The 17,955-nt window shown below is 38.0% G+C and overlaps 1 protein-coding gene across 3 annotated transcripts in view; it reads left to right on the top strand.

The window, feature by feature from the left end:
• The window catches only part of GALNT18 (polypeptide N-acetylgalactosaminyltransferase 18), a 208,950-nt gene that overhangs the window by 71,874 nt on the left and 119,121 nt on the right, over positions 1–17,955 (top strand). The gene's annotated exons all lie outside the window — the stretch shown is intronic.

Genomic DNA, 17,955 nt, shown 5'->3' with positions numbered 1-17,955 from the left:
AAATTTTCTAGTCAGAGTTGGGCTTGAGCAATATCAGTTAACATTAATACTCTTTGGGAAGCCTGTTGTCATGAATTGCCTTCAGGATAGGTAATAAAAATGGTAAAGGTTTTAACTGCACATCAAGAACATCACAGAGTTAGAGAAAGATTTCTATTGGCAAAGACTTTTAAAAAGAAGCCAAGCATAGCTGCAGTTGGAGAGTATGTGCTAATTTAGTAAGCTGATGTGTCAGCACCATCACCAAGTTGCTCAGTATGGAGGACCACAGTTTCACAAGTTGCTTTATGGGTTTGTAAAAAGAAGCATAAATAGAATAGTCAAACCCATGGAAAATGCTTTTAATACTTTTTTCCACAGATAACTTTAATTTTTGTAAGGTAGAGGATAGATAATTGCACTCAATGACTACTAAAATCAAGTAATGTTTCCCTTTCTATTCTGGGGAGTGCCATGCACATCTGATAGTCTGACCTTGCAGATAAAATCTCTGGCTTTTGAGTATTTTACATCTCTCCTAGCCATTGACATAAAAACCATTATCAGTAGTGTGTCACCAGAGAGCATTCTTGACTTAAAAGCTGCTTTTTCTGAGTTACCAGTTGGTTTTCCAGGCTGGATTGCCCTCGTTAAGTACTGAGCTTGATAGTGCTGGTGGCCGTTAGGAATGCAAACAGCTTCCCTAACTTGAAGACAGAATTCTCAAGGCTAATCTAAATTCTCATTCAATAGTTCCTCATTGGCTTTTCGTGAAGACTTCCATTTATTAAGGGAACAGTTTGGTATTTAATTTCACAGAAAGAGTAATGATCTTTCTAAAAGTTTTTGAATTTTCATCCAAGTAATTAATCTCATGTACATATAAGCTAAAAGATTGCATTAATATATTTGCTTCAATGAATTTTAACTGATTAGAAAAATGTTTTCATTGTAGAAATTGTGGGAGTGCTCTGCTGTATCTACCCTTTACTTTTCCAAATAACATTTTTTAAATGTAGCTAGCAAAATTTTCTGAAGTACTAGAATACCATGATAGATTATGATATACCTAATTAGTAAAGTATAAATTAATATGTGTTTAAATTGGTATATAATAGATCTCCAATACATGTACCCTTAAAAATGGAGATTTTTTCTAATAAGCCCCAATATTCCTTGTGGCTCTCATCCATATCTTTTTTCTTCAATGTCTTGGTTACAATAGTTTCTTTGCTCAGAACGAGCTTCCTGATGCCTTCCTACTGGATGTTCCTTTTTTTTGCACATTCAAAACTAGCTGATTTTCAATGTTGATGGAAACATGAATCACCCAGAAGCTGACATTCAGTAGGTCATGGCAGCCTGTAGGATGTGGGAAAGGCAGCCTGACAGCCACATTTCTCTGCATGTCACAGACTTGCCCATATGTAGAATTGCAAGCTGCACATTTGCAGTGTCACTTTCTGTAAGCTCAGTACAGGTATGGCTGGGCACTGGGGCTGGCTCCCCAGGGAAGTGGGCATGGCACCAAGCCTGCCACAGCTCAGGGAGCGCCTGGACAACGCTCTCAGTCAGGTTTACTTTTAATAGTCCTGCCAGGAGCAGGGACTTGGACTTGGTGATCCTTATGGGTCTCCTCCAATGTGAGATGAAATGCTCTGTGATTCTGAGAAACGGTTTTTAACCAAAAAAACCCATTATTCTATGACTGCTATGGGAAAATGTATCTGAGTCAATTTTTCATTAAGCACTGAATACAAAATAAGCTGTGAAAATTGTAAGTTTGCATATCAAAGACTATTTAAATGGAAACTGGAGATTCACGTGGCCCTCGTGATTTTGTGTTTGTTGCTAAGATGAAGACTGAGGGTCAGGTTGTTCTTTGTAAAAACAGAGAAATTCCAGACATTTTTGGAGGTTTTGTATCAGCTACAGAGTAATTTGCTTTCTTGATCTGAGGGAATAAATTATCAGATATGACTTTGTGTAAATAGGCATTAATCTTAATAATAATGTACAGTGACCTCCCTGACCTTGGAAAGAGTCCTGACTTTGCCTGGATTCATCATGAAGAATCAACAGCAATTACGAGGAAATTGCAAATGTCCTTGTGGGTTCTTCAGTCCTCCAAAGCTAGTTTTTCACAGTCTTATAGGATAAATATTTCAGCTTCTAACACTGACTTGTTTGGAAGCTACTCTGAGGAAGAAGAAGGGAAAAATGAGATTGTGGGGGGTAGAAAATGCAGCTTGATTTCCTGGCTGAGGTATCCATATGTGTTTTCATGCTCAGTTAACTGTGCTTATACTCTTGACTCTAATGTAAATACTGGTTTTATTTAATACTTAGAGTATGACCTGGGCAACATCTGACATAAAAGAAATACTAATGATTTTAGATGGACAGAGCTATTCCCTTACAGGAGAAGATACTATTTTAATATTTGAAAACACAAGAAGAAAAAAGCCCCAACAACTTAACCTGTATGATTATTTTTAAATAATGCACATGGAAAATATTACTAAAAGCTGCACAGAAACCTATTTATATTGATTGGAAACACCCTCCTGAAAATTTGGGGTCTTGCTTTTTACAGTGCAAGTCTTCTGCCCTGCTGTTTTAATTTTAATAACACTCCCCCCCACTCCCCCCGATTGCTGGAAGTGGTTCAGATGGAAGATGGGAAGAACAAGATCTTAGCAAGTGGATGCTAACAGATGCTGAAATGTGATCATTAGCAGCTGTTTGAGATTCAATGGCTGTAATATGTTAATGAACTATTAAATTATGCAGATAGAAATCACTGAAAGAGGAATGACATCAAATGGAATTATGTGACAAATATGACAAAATCTCATTCCTCACTCTCCTGTTTTTTCTAATGGGAAATACTAAATTTAAAAATAGAATTCTATGTTTATACATTGAAATTCTGTGAATGAAGCTTGCATAAATCCAAATGAATTAATTTTCTTTGTCAAGTATGGCTAAAAGACAGACGATAATGTTAAAAGATAGACCTTAGAAATCCAGTTAAGCATTGGCAAGACGATCATCCCTCAGCCAGTCACAAGTGAAACACAGTTTTAGGTTATCCCTCCTAAGTTTGCAGTGCTATTTTCTTCTGTCAGTATGTTTTGTTACCTCTTGCAAAGATATATTATAATTTTGTAAGTCCTGTAGTTTGAATATACTTTATATAAAGCTGTTCATTTAACTGATACTTGTGAAAGAATAACTCACATTTCCTTATGTGTTAAAATAATGTTGGAATTACTGTTTCAGTGTTCCTTTATGTTTTATCTTCTCCATTAAGGACTGTTTGCTTCAAAAGTGTGGTTTAGAAATTAGTATCTAAATTAAACATTAGCAAGGGCTGAGTTGGCCCCCAGTAGGAAGATCTGAGTAGTCATTGTAGAAAACACAAGAAGGAGCCACACTGTGGTATGTAAAGTGTCCTTTTACTCCAAGAGAAAAGAGATTTACAATGACTTTTCCCCCGCTGGATAATTTACTGCTTTCCACACAGTACCTCTGCATTGCTGGGTGGAGGGAATGTAATGAAAGTGCTTCTTCTTCTTGCTCTTACCTGTCCTCTGCTTCTACTGTTCCCTACAATGGCAAAAATAGATTGTAAGAAATATATTAAGAGGTACCCTAATACTCAGGGTTGTGCTGAGGCTAATGTTAATAATCAGAAATAGAAATTTTAAAGAAGTTTGAAGCTTTGTAGAATATGGCTTTTTTTGAAGTGTTGGAAGCTGTGAGCATCAGCATATGAGAGCTACCAGGAGAAAATAAACTCCTACGAGTCTGTTGAGTGTATTTAAATTAAGGGTTTTTTCCCCCCTCAAAACATGGAAAAGGGAGCTCTTTTAATGAGGCAGGTTTTAGCTTTGGTCAAAAGTATATGTTTGCTCCAGTTGCAACATTTGTTTGTGGTTGAAAAGCTGCACATGTTCTTTACATCAGTAGTACTCCAAGTCAGATTATGTCAGTGTTTCTCCTGTAGTATCATAGTGCTGTTTGCTAAATTTCTGGCTCGTGACATGACTGTGTAAGTAGCATCTCACTTAGGTATACCCTTGTACATTTACTAATTTATTTTAAAAATATAATGAGAAGAATTTAATGTAAATCTCTAATACTAGATACCCAAAATACAATCTAAGAGAAAACCATGTGAAAATTTGAAGACAGACTCTTTCAGAGACTCTATAAACATGCTTTGGTGTTCTGTGGGCCAAGGATGTATCTTTTGACTCTGAAATATTCCTCTGCATGTAAATGGAGCATGTAAATTCCCTGGGGTTTCTTTAACTATCCCAAACACTTAATTTTTACCAAAAAAAAGTGATAAAATAAGTATATGTTTCTACACTGTGCAAGTGTTATGAGAATAAAATTGTGTTATGAGAATAAAGTGTTCCTAAAAAGTATCTTTTCAGGAACACTTCAGGGAAGTTTTGAGTGCTCTAGCATCATAACAATAAATCATAACACTTAATAGCTGGTACTATTTACTATTTGGCCTCCCAGCTTTGGTAGTCACTTTCAGGGAACAGATTTGCAAATAGTTATTAGACCATGTTAACTGCACAGATGGTTTGCATACCTCTGAGCAAGAAAAAACAAAAATGGGAATGGGAAAAGAGAGGGGTAAAGCAGGCTGTGTAATTAAGCAAAGAAGTGCACGTGTTGTTAGGACTAAAAGATACAGTTTAAAGAAGGGATTTTGCCTGAACAAAATTATTTGCCTGCAGTATATTCTAACCTGCTGTATGATTAAGTCAGTTAGGAATGGAAATCCTCTTGGTAACAATTGTTCACAGAACCAAATTTTTACCAGGCTGTAAGACAAGGAGTATATGAGTCCACATGACTCTTTGCAGGGAAAGTGGTGCTACTGAAATACCTAATGTTCCTCACAAGCCACACTCCAAAGAGGTTGGAAAAATCTAGTAAATCTCCTTACACACAAAACCAATCCTCTGATACTAGTTAAGGACAATGGAATTGTAACATAAACATCTGCTCCTTGTAATGCAGGGAGTGTTGGAGCCTACTGGCGTGGAAACAGGGAAATCAACATTGTCAGGATTAACTTCCTGTGGGACAGCGAGCAATTGAACATTGGGACTGGTGCAGCCTGTCTGCTGATGCAGAGGAATTTGTGAAAAGTGGCTGATCTTAACGTCTTTGCTAATGTGAAGAAAGAAGATTTTTATTGGTTTTGTAAGCATTTCAGTGATGGCTGGTACTAAGCAGCTCTGAAGTGTAGCTTTGTTTTAATACTCCTGCAAGGCAGGGGATGTGTTGTTATTCCTGTTTTACAATGGCAAAATGAGATCCATGGGGAAAACGTTTTGGCTTTTCTGCGAGAGCTCAGCTGTGCAGAGATAACCAAGGAATTATTTTAGGAAGAAAACTAAATCCTTTTTTTTCCTTTACCACTCTTGAAGGGTACTACGAGTAGTAAGAGGAGAAAAGTAGCCTAAGTCTTAGTCTAAGTTCCCAATTCAACCATCATTCTCCATGGGAGGCCAAAGGATGTGCTGCTGGCTGTGGATAGTTTGGCTTATGAAGATTGTGTAAAATTAGACTGGAAAGTATACAGGAAAATACCAATGGCAAATCTTCCACTGCCTCTAGGTGACGCTGAGGACCTAAATATGTGGAAATCTGGTATCTGTAGTTCCACTTCTTGGAGTATTGGAGAACTGGAGAACCTGGTGGTAAATGAAGCCAAAAAAGGGATGATGGAAAAACAGACACCCCTTCCTTCACAGCTTGCTAGGTCTTTTGAAGGAAAGTGCATTAACAAAGAAGCATTACTAATGCAAATGTCTGAAGGGACAGAACCTTCTGTAACAACATTTATTGGAGAAGAAACCATAGAAGATTTTGCTCAATTCACTGATTCTGATCAACCTACTCTCATGTAAATCATAACGGATGAGCAAGATCTCATCAGTGTTTCCTTGCATGTGTTTTTTTAGACTCCTACATTGGCAGAGATGCAGTTGCAGGGAGATACTAGTAACAGTCAGAAACACTGCTCTCCTGAACCTTTTAGCAGGCCACTCTTCCAAAACTAGGATGGAGCCAAACTAGTGTAGGAGTTCCCTTGGTATCAGTGTCTGTTTCTTTCAGGAGTGTTTCAATAAGCATTGGCAAGTTTTTTGGCCCTGGGTAGCCCAGCCAAAACTTGCTAGGAGTGTTAAGCTCTTAGTATGCAGATTATATATTTTTCTGGTAAGTGAACTTTACATGCAAAAGCAACTTGGGAGTTAAATCTCCAACTCTTGTGCACCTGCTGACCACTTTTACACAACAATCATTGACTAAACAAGAAGAGAGATTGCATGGATGCATTTTAGTCAGGTGGACAGGGAAGCAGAGGCATTACAAAATTCTGGCCAAATCGTGGCTCTACTCATGGAAGAAGCTGTGCCTCCTCAGCAGGAGTACCAAATCCTCTCCACCAGGGACACAAAGTAACACTATGAGGGGGGATGGGAAATTTCTTCTGGCTAAGGTTCGGAGTTGTTTGTTAGGACTAAGGCAATGAGCCTTAGTTCTCGTGCCAGAGAAATCACCTCCTGCTTTCTAAATTGCTTCAATTAATCTCATAATTATTTCCTTTTTACTGGATGAAAATATTTTATAATTCCATTTTCCAGGTAAAATATTTAATTCTCTGACAATGCCTCAAGCTAGGATTTGCTTACAAAATTTCTGGAGCCTTTACTGCCGTTACCTTTACTTGACTGCCAAATGTGTTTAAGTGTCAAAGTATTAAAGGGCAGCTTTTCTCCAGGAGCAAAGATTAATTGGAAACAAACTGTTCAGAAACTTCATTTGCTGTTAGAGAAAATTACTTGCACTTTGAATATAGAAAATCACTGGTTTTATTGATGAACAGTTATTTCAGAGGGACATCAGCTTCTCCCTAGTCTTCTGTCCAGAGCTGGCTGCTTCTAGAACTTCTTCCTTCACTACTACTGTGCAGTTAATATCCTGACTCTTATGGTAAAATGATTTTTTCATTGTTTTCTTTTTCAAATAGAGTTTGATAGCCCATCCCACCCCAGTGACTGACCAGTAATTAATTTGTAAACCCTGCAGATTTCAAACACCTGCAGGGCAGGTGGAGCAAATGAAAAAAACACTGTTCATTTTGGACATAACCTCGGGATTAATGAAATCTGGTATCATGCTTAACAATTCCTAAAAGCACTATATAAATTCAAAATTGAATATCTCACAATTCTCAGCTGTTTTATCATAATATATTCTTCTAGTATCTATCATAAATAGTCTTTACTACAAGTAATGATAATAAAGTCCCTGATTGTCTAGTACTAAAAATATTCTGCAAAACTCATGAAAGTCTGTTTTAATTACCCTTTTTTTTAAGGCATTTTGCTGACACTCCTGGATAATTCTGTTTCAGTTTAGAGCAGCTAGGATTAGTAAGCACCTCTCTGGGATTATGTGTATATGAGCTATCTCCTAAGTGCTCTCCTCTGTTGAATGCACATGAAATGTAACTGTGCTATCCTTCTGCAGCTTTTAAAAATAAAACGACCTCTACTCCTGTCCATTTTAATATAGTTTAGATGAGAATTTTACCTATAGTAGAATATTTTAAACACTCTTCTAGATCTATACCTGGTAGAAATCAGTAGGAAATCCTTTGTTCCCACTCACTTAAGCAGCTTTGCCATGGATGCCACTGCACCTGTACTTCTTACCACTGCACACAGTGACTCAGTGGTAACTCAGTGAGATGTGGATGTTTCTGTAGGTGCAGTGCAAGAGGCAGAGTGCTCCTTTGTGCCATTCACATTCTCTGGACAGAGAGACATAATTCTGTCTCTCGGGAGAAGCACAGAGAGAAGAAGAGAAAACAATCTTTATCTCTGCTCCTTTGTTTTCCCCATGTGGAATGTGGTATGGGGATTGTTTACCTGAAGTGATTGCTGGGTTGGATTCTGGTGAAGGTTGTTTGGGTTCAGTGACCAATCAGATCCAGCTGTGGCTTGGACTCTCAGCAGAGAGTCACGAGTTTGTAGTTAGTTAGGTAAGTAAGTAGTAAGTATGTAGAATAGTATAGTATCTCTTGAAATAGCATATTAATATAATACAGTATAGTTTTAATAAAGCTATCCTTCAGCCTTCTGATCTGGAGCCAGACATCATCATTTCTTCCCCGCATCCGGGGTTCGCTGCATTTTTACTTATAGTCCTTTGACCTGGATTAAATTGGGATGCTGTGTTGGTGAGGGTTGGAAACATTCTTAACAAAGAGTCTTCATTTTTATCATAGACAAAATGAACAAGTTGATTTTCTCTTCAGGATGCGTGATACACAGGGTTATTTAAAAAAAATAGAAGAAAATCTTTGCACAACTCCAAAATATGTGCCAGTAAGGGATGGAGCTTTTTTCCTCTCATCCTCTTTGCTTTATGGGTTTACCAGAAGGTCATCATCAGGTGTGGTGTGAGGATAGGAAGAAAAAAGATGTGTCTGAATTTTATCAAAGTGTAACTTTGGTTTATGTTGCAGGAGAGGTTATAAATTTAAAACCTTAGATGATGTTTCTTCTTCTCTTCTTCTGTGTTGATTTAGCACATTTGCAAGAGGTTGATTTGTGAATCTTGGACTTTTTCAATAATGCTTCTCACACTAAAGTCACAGAGATCTGCAGGGAAATGTGTAGTCTTTTGATGAGAAATTACCAACTAAATTGCCTATTGTATCTTGCATAATAAATTAAATTTTCCATTATTCTCATTTAGTTTCCTATTTTGGCAATAAGTCCAGTTTTTCTTGGCTTCCTCATTTTCCCTCTTGCTTCTTATTTCTGTTTAAAACTGCATTTCTAGCTTTATGTTTGTTTCATTCTCTAATCTAGCTGTATTTTGGTTTTGAGGTATTTTTTGTTGTGTTTTGTTGGGATTTTCTTGTTTCTATTTTAAAATTAATATTCTGACTGGACTGTGATGACTTAAAATCAGACAAGAAAACCCAAAAAAACAAAACAGAAATAACCAACCAGCCAGATGTTCCCATTCTTCACAAACTGAAGCAGAGGAACAGTCTACCTAATGCAATTTCAAAATATTTTTTTAAAAAATTAGTCCGCTTTTTAAATTTCCAAAGGAAACCCAGAATGCTGTAAGTTTAAAGCCATTTTTTCTGCTGTTCTTAAATTAAGACAATAGAGGAAAATTCTCAGGTAATAGATATTTCTTAAAGTTCCTCATTGTAGGATAGAGAGTGAGCTGAGAATAATAGCAAACCCAAGTATTTGCTGGGTGCAGTCTATAAGTTCCCCTTTGCCTTCTGTTGATGCAGACTGCTGCTTGTCCACATGATTCGCTGTCTCCTTTCAACATGTTTTTGACTTACTGTCCTATTTCTAAAATTAAGCTAAAGTATCATCTCATATCATTTACCCAAATACCTGTGAAACCAGAGAACCTAATTTGATTGCACTTTCTTTTTTTCTACTATGTCAAGGAGAATTCTTGACATCTTGATAGGCTCAGTGTATTATTGATGTTAACATTAGCAGAAGTCATCTACTTGATATCAAAGATGGGAGAGTGCTTTTAAATTGTCATTCATGTTTTTCTGACAAGAGGAGAAGCTATGTGATGCTTAGTTGACTTTTTTTTTTTAATTGACGTGTACCTTGTGAACCTTTAAAATATACCTGCTCCCTGTTGCTGCATTTGTCCACATCCAGTGCTTTAAGCATAGCGTCTGAGAACAGAAGATGCTTTTACAGAAGAGCACGCTGGCTCTTCAAAGCAGCCCTGTTCCTCATAATTCTTCAGGTTCCTTTTAAACTGAAACTCATCTCTGTCTCTTGGAGTAGCTTAGGAAAACTCCTGGAAGTGAGAAGTAGCTCCACTGTGCAATAATGTCTGCAACTGCTTGAGAAGTACTTTTTAAGTAGGAGCCCTGTCAATCAGAGGCCCACATAGCTAAGTGTGTACTGAGGTGCTGGTAAGAACACGGTGGTGAAAGGGGTGGAGCAGTTTATAATGTCTAATCTTGGAAGCACTTTGGAAAAAAGTAAGGGATGTCTTGAGTGAGGGAGCTGTTGCTCTCTAAAACTTCTGTATTTCCAAAAAAGTGGCCAAACAAAATTCCTCAGAGGACTGAAAGAACTGAATGGAAATTTTTGAAGTAGAACTAATCTGAGGGAGCTCAGTACAGCCTGGCAAGCAGAGAAAAATCTCAGTTTGTGTGATTACTGAAAGAGGAAGCCTATTTTCAGTGCTTTGAGTGGGGTGACAGTAGAAGAGTTCTGTTTCCTTGTGTGAACTTTACTTTTGGTGTGACTACTCAGCTCTGTATAAAAAGAAAAGCTGTATGTATATGACTAATTAGCTGTGTCACAGCCTGACAGCTCCTGGCAAAATAGTTTTCAAAATAGTTAAATGCCTTTCATGTTTACTCCAGGTGACATAGATTTAGGTTTATGATATAAAACACACGGAGCTTTTAAAGCCTCTCAGCTGCACTCATACAAAAGCCACTAATCCCGAAGAAAAATGTGGTCTGCTATTCATTAAATGCAGATGAGTTTCCTTTTTTAGTAAGCCCATTAGCAGATGCCTAACTTTAGGAACACGTGCAGTTACAGTCAGTGGAATATTCCGAACCTTCTTATCTTCTGTCTTGCAGAAGACTCTCTGTGCTGTCTCTTTGAGAACTCTCAGACCCCAAGCCCTGATGTGGAGCCTGGTTCATTCTGTTGCCTTTGCAAACTGCGCTTTATATGTAGATCTCCTCTGTTTCCACTTATTTCTTTCATGGTGATAAGGAAGTGAGGAAAGTTGCCATTAGAAATTCAGCTTTGTGCCTGAGCATCAAGTAGAAGTAATCTCAATTTTTGGCACAGCACTGTTTCCAGGATGCAAACTGGTCTCTTATCTGTGAAATGCTGTTGTCTTCCAATCTTACATGGAAAATATACTCAGTGTAATCAATGAACCTAATGAAAAACTGTTGGTTTTGCAAAACTGGGGTTTAAGTTGTGCCTTCCTTTCATCTGTACAGGGTTCACTATCATAAAATGTACTGGGCATTTTGAAAATATTATCACAAGTAATTAAAAGAATGGCAGTTATGTGTGATGGTAACATGATGTCTTTTTCATCCAAGACCGGAAACATATTAGGCCAGTGCAATAATTCTCACAAAATTGCACAAATCAGAGATTATTGGCTTAAATTGGTTTAGCATTTTCCTTGACAATCTGATCTAATCAGCATTGCAGGGGGTTTTATTCCTCCTAATGAGAACAATGACCTGAAACAAGGCTGTCACTCTGCTTGTCTGAAAAATTAGGGAGGTACTTGTGCCCATCTCATTCTTCTCTTTCCTTTATGGGTACCACTGCTGGTTCAGGGCACTTACACTGCAGTTTGTGATACTGAGATTTGTGTATCACAACTGAATAAATTCACCAAATCAATTTTAAGGCAGTTTTTGGCAGATTATTATTGTATTTTTAGACTGTTATTCCAAAAATTGTGGTCTGTTTGCCTACAGATTAGATTTAAGTTAATGCCTTAATAATTATTTGAAATGATAAAAATAACTTTGCCATTTAAAAACCTCCTTTTTTTAATGAAACTTTAAGTTATAGTCAATAAAGGTAATCCTTTAAGTTATAGTCAATAAATAATTATTCTAACCACCCTTTATCTTGGAGGTCTGTAGTTAAGAAATTATATGTTGCTTTAAATGAATTGTTACTGTCTTAAAATCTGGTTTCCAAATAGAAGGAATGCAGAGAGGTATTGCTTAGGACAAGCTGAAAATTGTATTTTAGAAAGTCTGAATACTTGGAACTTGGTACTCCTTAGTTTTTTTATATCCTCATACTGTGTTTTTTTGAAAAATCCACCTTTTACACGTTGGAGAAAACAAAATTGGTCCCTGACAAAATATTGATAGATACAGAAGCCTTAAAAGTGCAGTATTAGTACCTGTCAGAGAGTTCTCTGTCTTCATCTAAGGGGAAATGGGTTGTACTTGCAAATTTCTTTAGATAATCCCATTCCAGTAAATTAGAAGCATTTACTCTGTTTTCAAGTTGTCCAGGCTTGTAGTAATTTTATGTTAACTTTGCCAGAATGATGCATGGACTTGTCTGGCCTGATTCATATCCATGGCACAGTTATGGCTAAAGGGGAATTTAATAGGCTGGTAGTGAGAACATATCTAGTAGGAACAACAGTGCCCAGGATTTATAGTGTTTTCAGATCAGAATAGGCCAGGTGGAGTGCATACAGAAGAAATATAGAGCCCTTACCAAGACCTTGTTCCTATAAAGTGTTATTTGTGTGCACCCACATCCAATAGTTTAGTATTGACTCAATAACATAATAAACATTTCATTTTTTCTCACCCATAGGAAATAACCACTATAATGGAATTTGCTGGTTAATTAGTGGCTTATCGGTTTGGTACTTGCAGTTCTGAGAGCTCTTTAACAAGTTCTTTAGAAGTTTCAAAACCCTCCGATTTCTCTTAAGACCCAAATTTTCCTGTTTCTTACACTGCCCTCTAGCGCTGAGCACATTTTGAGAGTCATCTCCAGACATCTTTCTTCGGTGTAAAGTTACTTTTATGTGTCCTGGGTTGACTATATGATGTTTGTATAAGCCACGACTTTTTAGGAGCTGTTGGGTTATCAAAGTCTGCCAGGGCAGGAAACATCCACCAGCACAAAGGTCAGGCCTTGCTGGGTGCTAAGTGTTGCAGTAGACTTCTCATTAGGGGTAGAAATGAGCCAAGACACAGACTCTTATTTAACAGCATGGAAAGGGTCCCAAGTTTATTCTTCTTTACAGCTTAGCCATCCTGACTCCAACTACAGCAAGCTCTTACTGTTGGCTTCTCTGACAGACTCTGACTGCTGGCTATTCCTGCTGGAATATGACTGCAAGTATTTCCTTGCTGCCTCTGACCACAGGCTTTTACCTAGCTCCACTATGACTGCAGGCTCCAACAGCAGGCCCTAACTCCATCAGAACCAGCCTGACCTCACAGCAGAGCTTCTGAAACAGCAGCAATTCTCTTCCGTGTTTCCTTCCTCTTTTGTGTCTCTCTGGATTGTTCCTTCTTCCTCCAGGCTCTCCCTGACTGCCCAACCTACCCCTTTTATCACACTTACCTTTATTAGTCACAGCTGCAACCCATTAAGGGCAAAGCTGTTCTTCTTCTTTGGTAATTACTACAACTGTGATTTATCCGGTGAGGTCACTTGTAATCCCTTCTTCTACACCTACACTAAGCAGGAGAACTAGACTGAATTTCCACCAAATGCACAATAAGTGTGGGATTATTTATCAGAAAAAACTCCAAACAGAAGCCTTCAAACAGAAACAAATGAAAATATATGTTAGTAGCATGCTAATAGCTTATACCATTATGTATGTGTATTGGCTGCTTAAAATGCAGTAAAGATAGCGTATAAATTGTGTTTCAAGTTCTAAAAAATTTTAAATTTGAGAGAATTTTACCATTTCCTTCTATATGTGCTGTCATACACGGTTTAATTTTTTAAGTTTTGTCTGATTGTATACTGTTCATAGTGCTATGATTTCATGACAGCTGTTGAGGAGAGGATCACCTCTCTTTTGTTGGGTTTTTTTTTTTTCCATTCTCTGTCTGTCTGATCTGTCTGATGTTTACACTAACTACAGAGTGTGCTGGAGTATGCAAAGATTGGATATGGAGCTGAATCCTCTAAGGATGGTTGTGTGTTTTGTATGTAGTTCGCATCAGGTTTATTTTTCTTAAGATTTGGGCTCTTCTGCTCTGTCATCTGTGCAGACAGAGTCTGACAGGCTCTGTCAGTCTCTCTGGGAAGCCCTAGCAACTTCAGTATGATTTACTAAGCTGTAAGTAAGCAGTAGTAGCAGGATTTAACCCACTTAGATACGGCATTTTTTCTTAGGAGCACTTCTGCTGAAGTCATTTATTTGGGAACAAGACTAGAATGCCAAGAGGAATTAACTTAACTTGAATATTCCAAACAATGAAGTTCACTTTTTAGCACAAAGCTATATTGATGTTGACACCTCGCCAGCAGTATTGTGATTTTTTGGGGAGGTGAGAGAATAAGTAAAAAACTTTTTTGAGGGAAGATCTGTTACTGTAACTTTCGATTTTGGTCTTCTGAGTATACTTTTCTCCATGGCTGATGCAGTGGTGCATCTTGGTGAGGTGCTTCTGCTGTTGCTTGTCAGTGTTTCATCACACCATGCAAACAAGGATGTTTTCATTTAGAGGTTCACTCATCTGATAAAGGATTTATAGCAGGGTCCTGCATGGGAGTAGCCTTGCAAGACAGGAATTGTCAAACTATGATTTTTGAGAATGATGATAAAGGGTTTTCATGAATTATAATAGATTTTAAAAATGGGATTTTCCTCTGTGTACCTTGCTGTGTGACAAAGTTTAGTTGAAGTTTTCCCACTTATAAACATGGTTCTGTGATCCAATGCCAGTCTGGGATTTTTATCTGTCACACCGAATGGCCTCTGGCAAGAGGGTATGGATTGCCTAACAGATGAAGGGCACCTGTAGAGGAAAAGGATGAAAAGATCCTTCCTTCCATAGAAAGCTGAAAGGCTACTGCCTGCAGGAAATAGAATATAGATCTTTTGAGTGCTGGGAGCCAGAGCCAGAGTTTGAAGCCATTAGGCCTCATGAGAGAGCTGAGCTTTGTTTTGCCTTTAATGATAGTCTGCTTAGATGCACATCATGAGTCCACCTTGCATGGTGAGGCAAGGCACAGCTGTGGCATCACCTCTGTAATCATGGCCTGTTCCTTCCTCTGTGGGCTGGGAAATCAGAGGGTCAGGCACTGGAGAACATGATCAAAGCCTTTCTTCCTACTCTCTGGCATAATTTCCAACTCATTCTTCTTTCTGTGAACAGCCTGTTCCACCTGAGCATGTATCATTTAGTGCAGGTATTGATGCCTTCTGCATGTCTTTAGCTGACATAATAGGGGTATTTTTCCAGACAGGGTGGTTGTGCTGACTTGTATCTACCTTCTTGTTACTGCCACTTAATGAAATCAGCACATAAGGTTACACTGCAGGCTTTATAAAACAGTTCTGTTTCTTGGAAGGCATTTTCACAATGGCAAAGCTTTGATGTGAAATACTGCTGCTTTTGTGAGTAGACCTGCAGTCAAATAAGGGATAGGAGTAAAATGAAACTTAGGTACTCGTGAGAACAAACAGCATGTCTGATTCTGTCTCTGCAACTATTTTTGCAACCCTTTCTGACTTGATCCTTTCTCTTAATTGTGAAGCTGTTCATAGTAACTTTTCTTTGGAAGAAATGTTGACATCTGAATGGAGCTGAAAAAATGGGTCTCTCTTAATGAGTTTCAAAGGCTTTCATGGAGATTAAATGAAAGTTATTAATTGATTATGTTAATTGGTAATAAATGAAATATTTGCTTTCTTCAGAGGTTGTAGAACAAAGCAGCAATCAGACAACAAAATGTCTACCCCTTATTATCTCAGTGGTGTCTTTTGATTTGGTGTCTCTGACTTATTTTATACAATGAACAATAGGAAGAGGAGAGTGAATTTCTGTCTTGGCAGCTGGTCACAAAGATCAGATGAAGCAATGGATTTCTAGAAACATTAATTGCATAACTAGGAAATGTGAGTATGAACTGAAGAGACACAGATGATTTTAGAAAACAAATTGTGGGGTTTTTGGCTCAGGTAAGCAGTGTGTGACTGATTCCAGACTGATGCCATGACCAGCCAGTCTTCTGGAAGGAAACTTCTTTGGCACAGGTGTGCAGCCAGCTGACATCTATGTAATAAATTTCCGCTACTGATTGATTTAACTGCAGGGAGTCAGTCTGCCAGGAGTTAATACCAGGCTCGTGTCTGGGTACAGCTTTGCATGGTATGTAAAGTTAATATAGGGAGGACCTCCGGATGACATTTGCAGTGACATGCTGCAGGTATGGCAGCATGGCTTTCTTCCCACAGGAGAAATGGAACTGATCTTTCCTTTTTGCTACTAACTGAGCAGATGAATGTGCCTACCTAGTGTTGTTTTAGGCAGTACTGCTCATGGGTCAGCTTTGGGCCTTTGCTCCCCACCATCATTCTGCAAACTGCAGGAGCAAGTGGGAAGAAGGCCTGGCTGTGACACCTCAGGCCATGACCTGTTTACAGAGGACAAGGCATCAAATGCACTTGTTGGCTAGTCAAAAGGCAGCTGATGGTCTGTAATCATTATTTTTATTTCTTGTGAGAGACTGGCTGAATAAAGTTGCTTCCCCCAAGAGTTTTCAGCCAAATAAAGGAAAGAAAGGCTTTGTCACCAGAGATGCACGCTTAAATCCATTGATTGGAATTGTAATTGAAAGTTCCTGCTAATGTGTTTTTTTGTTTGGTTTTTTTTTTTTTTTTTTTTTTTTTTTTTTTTTTTTTTTCCTTTAGAGCAATTTATTGAAATAATACGTTTGCTTAGCATACAAAAAAATTACTGTATTTGGTAAGTGGTTTAGTAGAGCTTGTAAACTAAATTCACAGATATCCATTACTGGAAGATCTTAAACTGAGATACAACCTGGATTACTGAGCACTTTTTCAATCAGAAAACAGCAAGAGATTCATAGATCACTTTGGGAAATACTCTCACTCACAAAATCATTAGATAAAATTAAATATATTCAATATATGTGTGAGTCTGTGAAGGTAGTTGTTTCTGGGATGGCTCTTCATCCATGAAAAGACAGAGACATCTGTGATCTCCCATGTTGTTGTGATTTTTGAAGTGTGCTGTTCTGCCTTTTTCAAGTTACGACCCTCTAAAATGATCTGAGCTTATCCAAATTGCGTAGTTGCCAAGCTCCTCTCTAAGACATTTATCTGTGTGGTAGCAGGACCTGTGTCAGAACAGTTTCCTCCTTTGACTGAGGGTTTAGCTTGTCTTTCATCTTTGAAGAGTTGGAGCTGATTCCTGAATTCAGGCTTGGAGACTGACAAGTAAAGAAACATTTCATGTTTACAGAGGTTAGAACATGGTGTAGGAAGCAACTGCCATTAGTTTCTTGTCAGTGTTGTCAGGAAAAAAAAGAACATCTCAAACAAATCAAATAACCTAGTCTACTCAACTTATGTTTTTGCATTTTGGGTTCTTTTTAGTAGGAGATCAAAGGATGCTTCCTGGCATTCTTTGGGAGTCAGGATTCTGATGGCATATTGTGCTAGTACATAAACTTTCGTCTTCAGGCATTTCCATGAAGGTTAAGTCAGCTTTCAGGCCTGTAGGTGGCTCTGGGTGCTGAGGAGGACTTTGGGGACAATTGACAGATTTTCAGAAGATTCGCCTTAATTTTCGTAAGTCTCTGTGTTTGTAAGTACAGTCCTTTAGAAAGGAGAGTTCTTCATTTGGTTGGGTCACTGTTAATGTGACTGCTGATAAATAATAATACCTTCCAGAAAAATATTTTTTGTGTGTGTGTGTCTCTAGTTTATGTTGAGAAATTGGAGGCAATTAAGGCATTTGATCTTGCTTTACTGGTGTACTGTGGATTGTAAAGTGTTCACAGAAACAAGGGCGTCTCTTGGTTAGATTATGTGGTCGACTGTGATGTGTCAGTCACAGAGAGCTCACAAGACACCTTGAATAGACTTTCTGTGCGACTAAACATTGAGAATGAATGCTGTGATTTCATGGTATTGGAGCTCTTCTTAAATTGAGTTCTAGGTATATGTCCCCCTCCTCTCTGTTTGGTATAACAGCCAGAGATGTTGTGAAATGAAAACCTTTGCTAATCAAGCAAATACTACAAAGTGATGATCCCAGTAGCATCATCGCATGCATCTAAATATGGACTAAAAATTCAAATAGGCTGGATTGGTAAACAGGAGCATAAAGTTATTGCATGACTGAAA

The sequence above is a fragment of the Vidua macroura genome, chromosome 6 (genome assembly GCF_024509145.1).
Source record: "Vidua macroura isolate BioBank_ID:100142 chromosome 6, ASM2450914v1, whole genome shotgun sequence".
NCBI classification, from domain to species: Eukaryota; Metazoa; Chordata; class Aves; order Passeriformes; family Viduidae; genus Vidua; species Vidua macroura.
The sequence above is the reverse complement of the archived record's forward strand: the minus strand, read 5'-3'. Positions and strand labels throughout refer to the sequence as shown.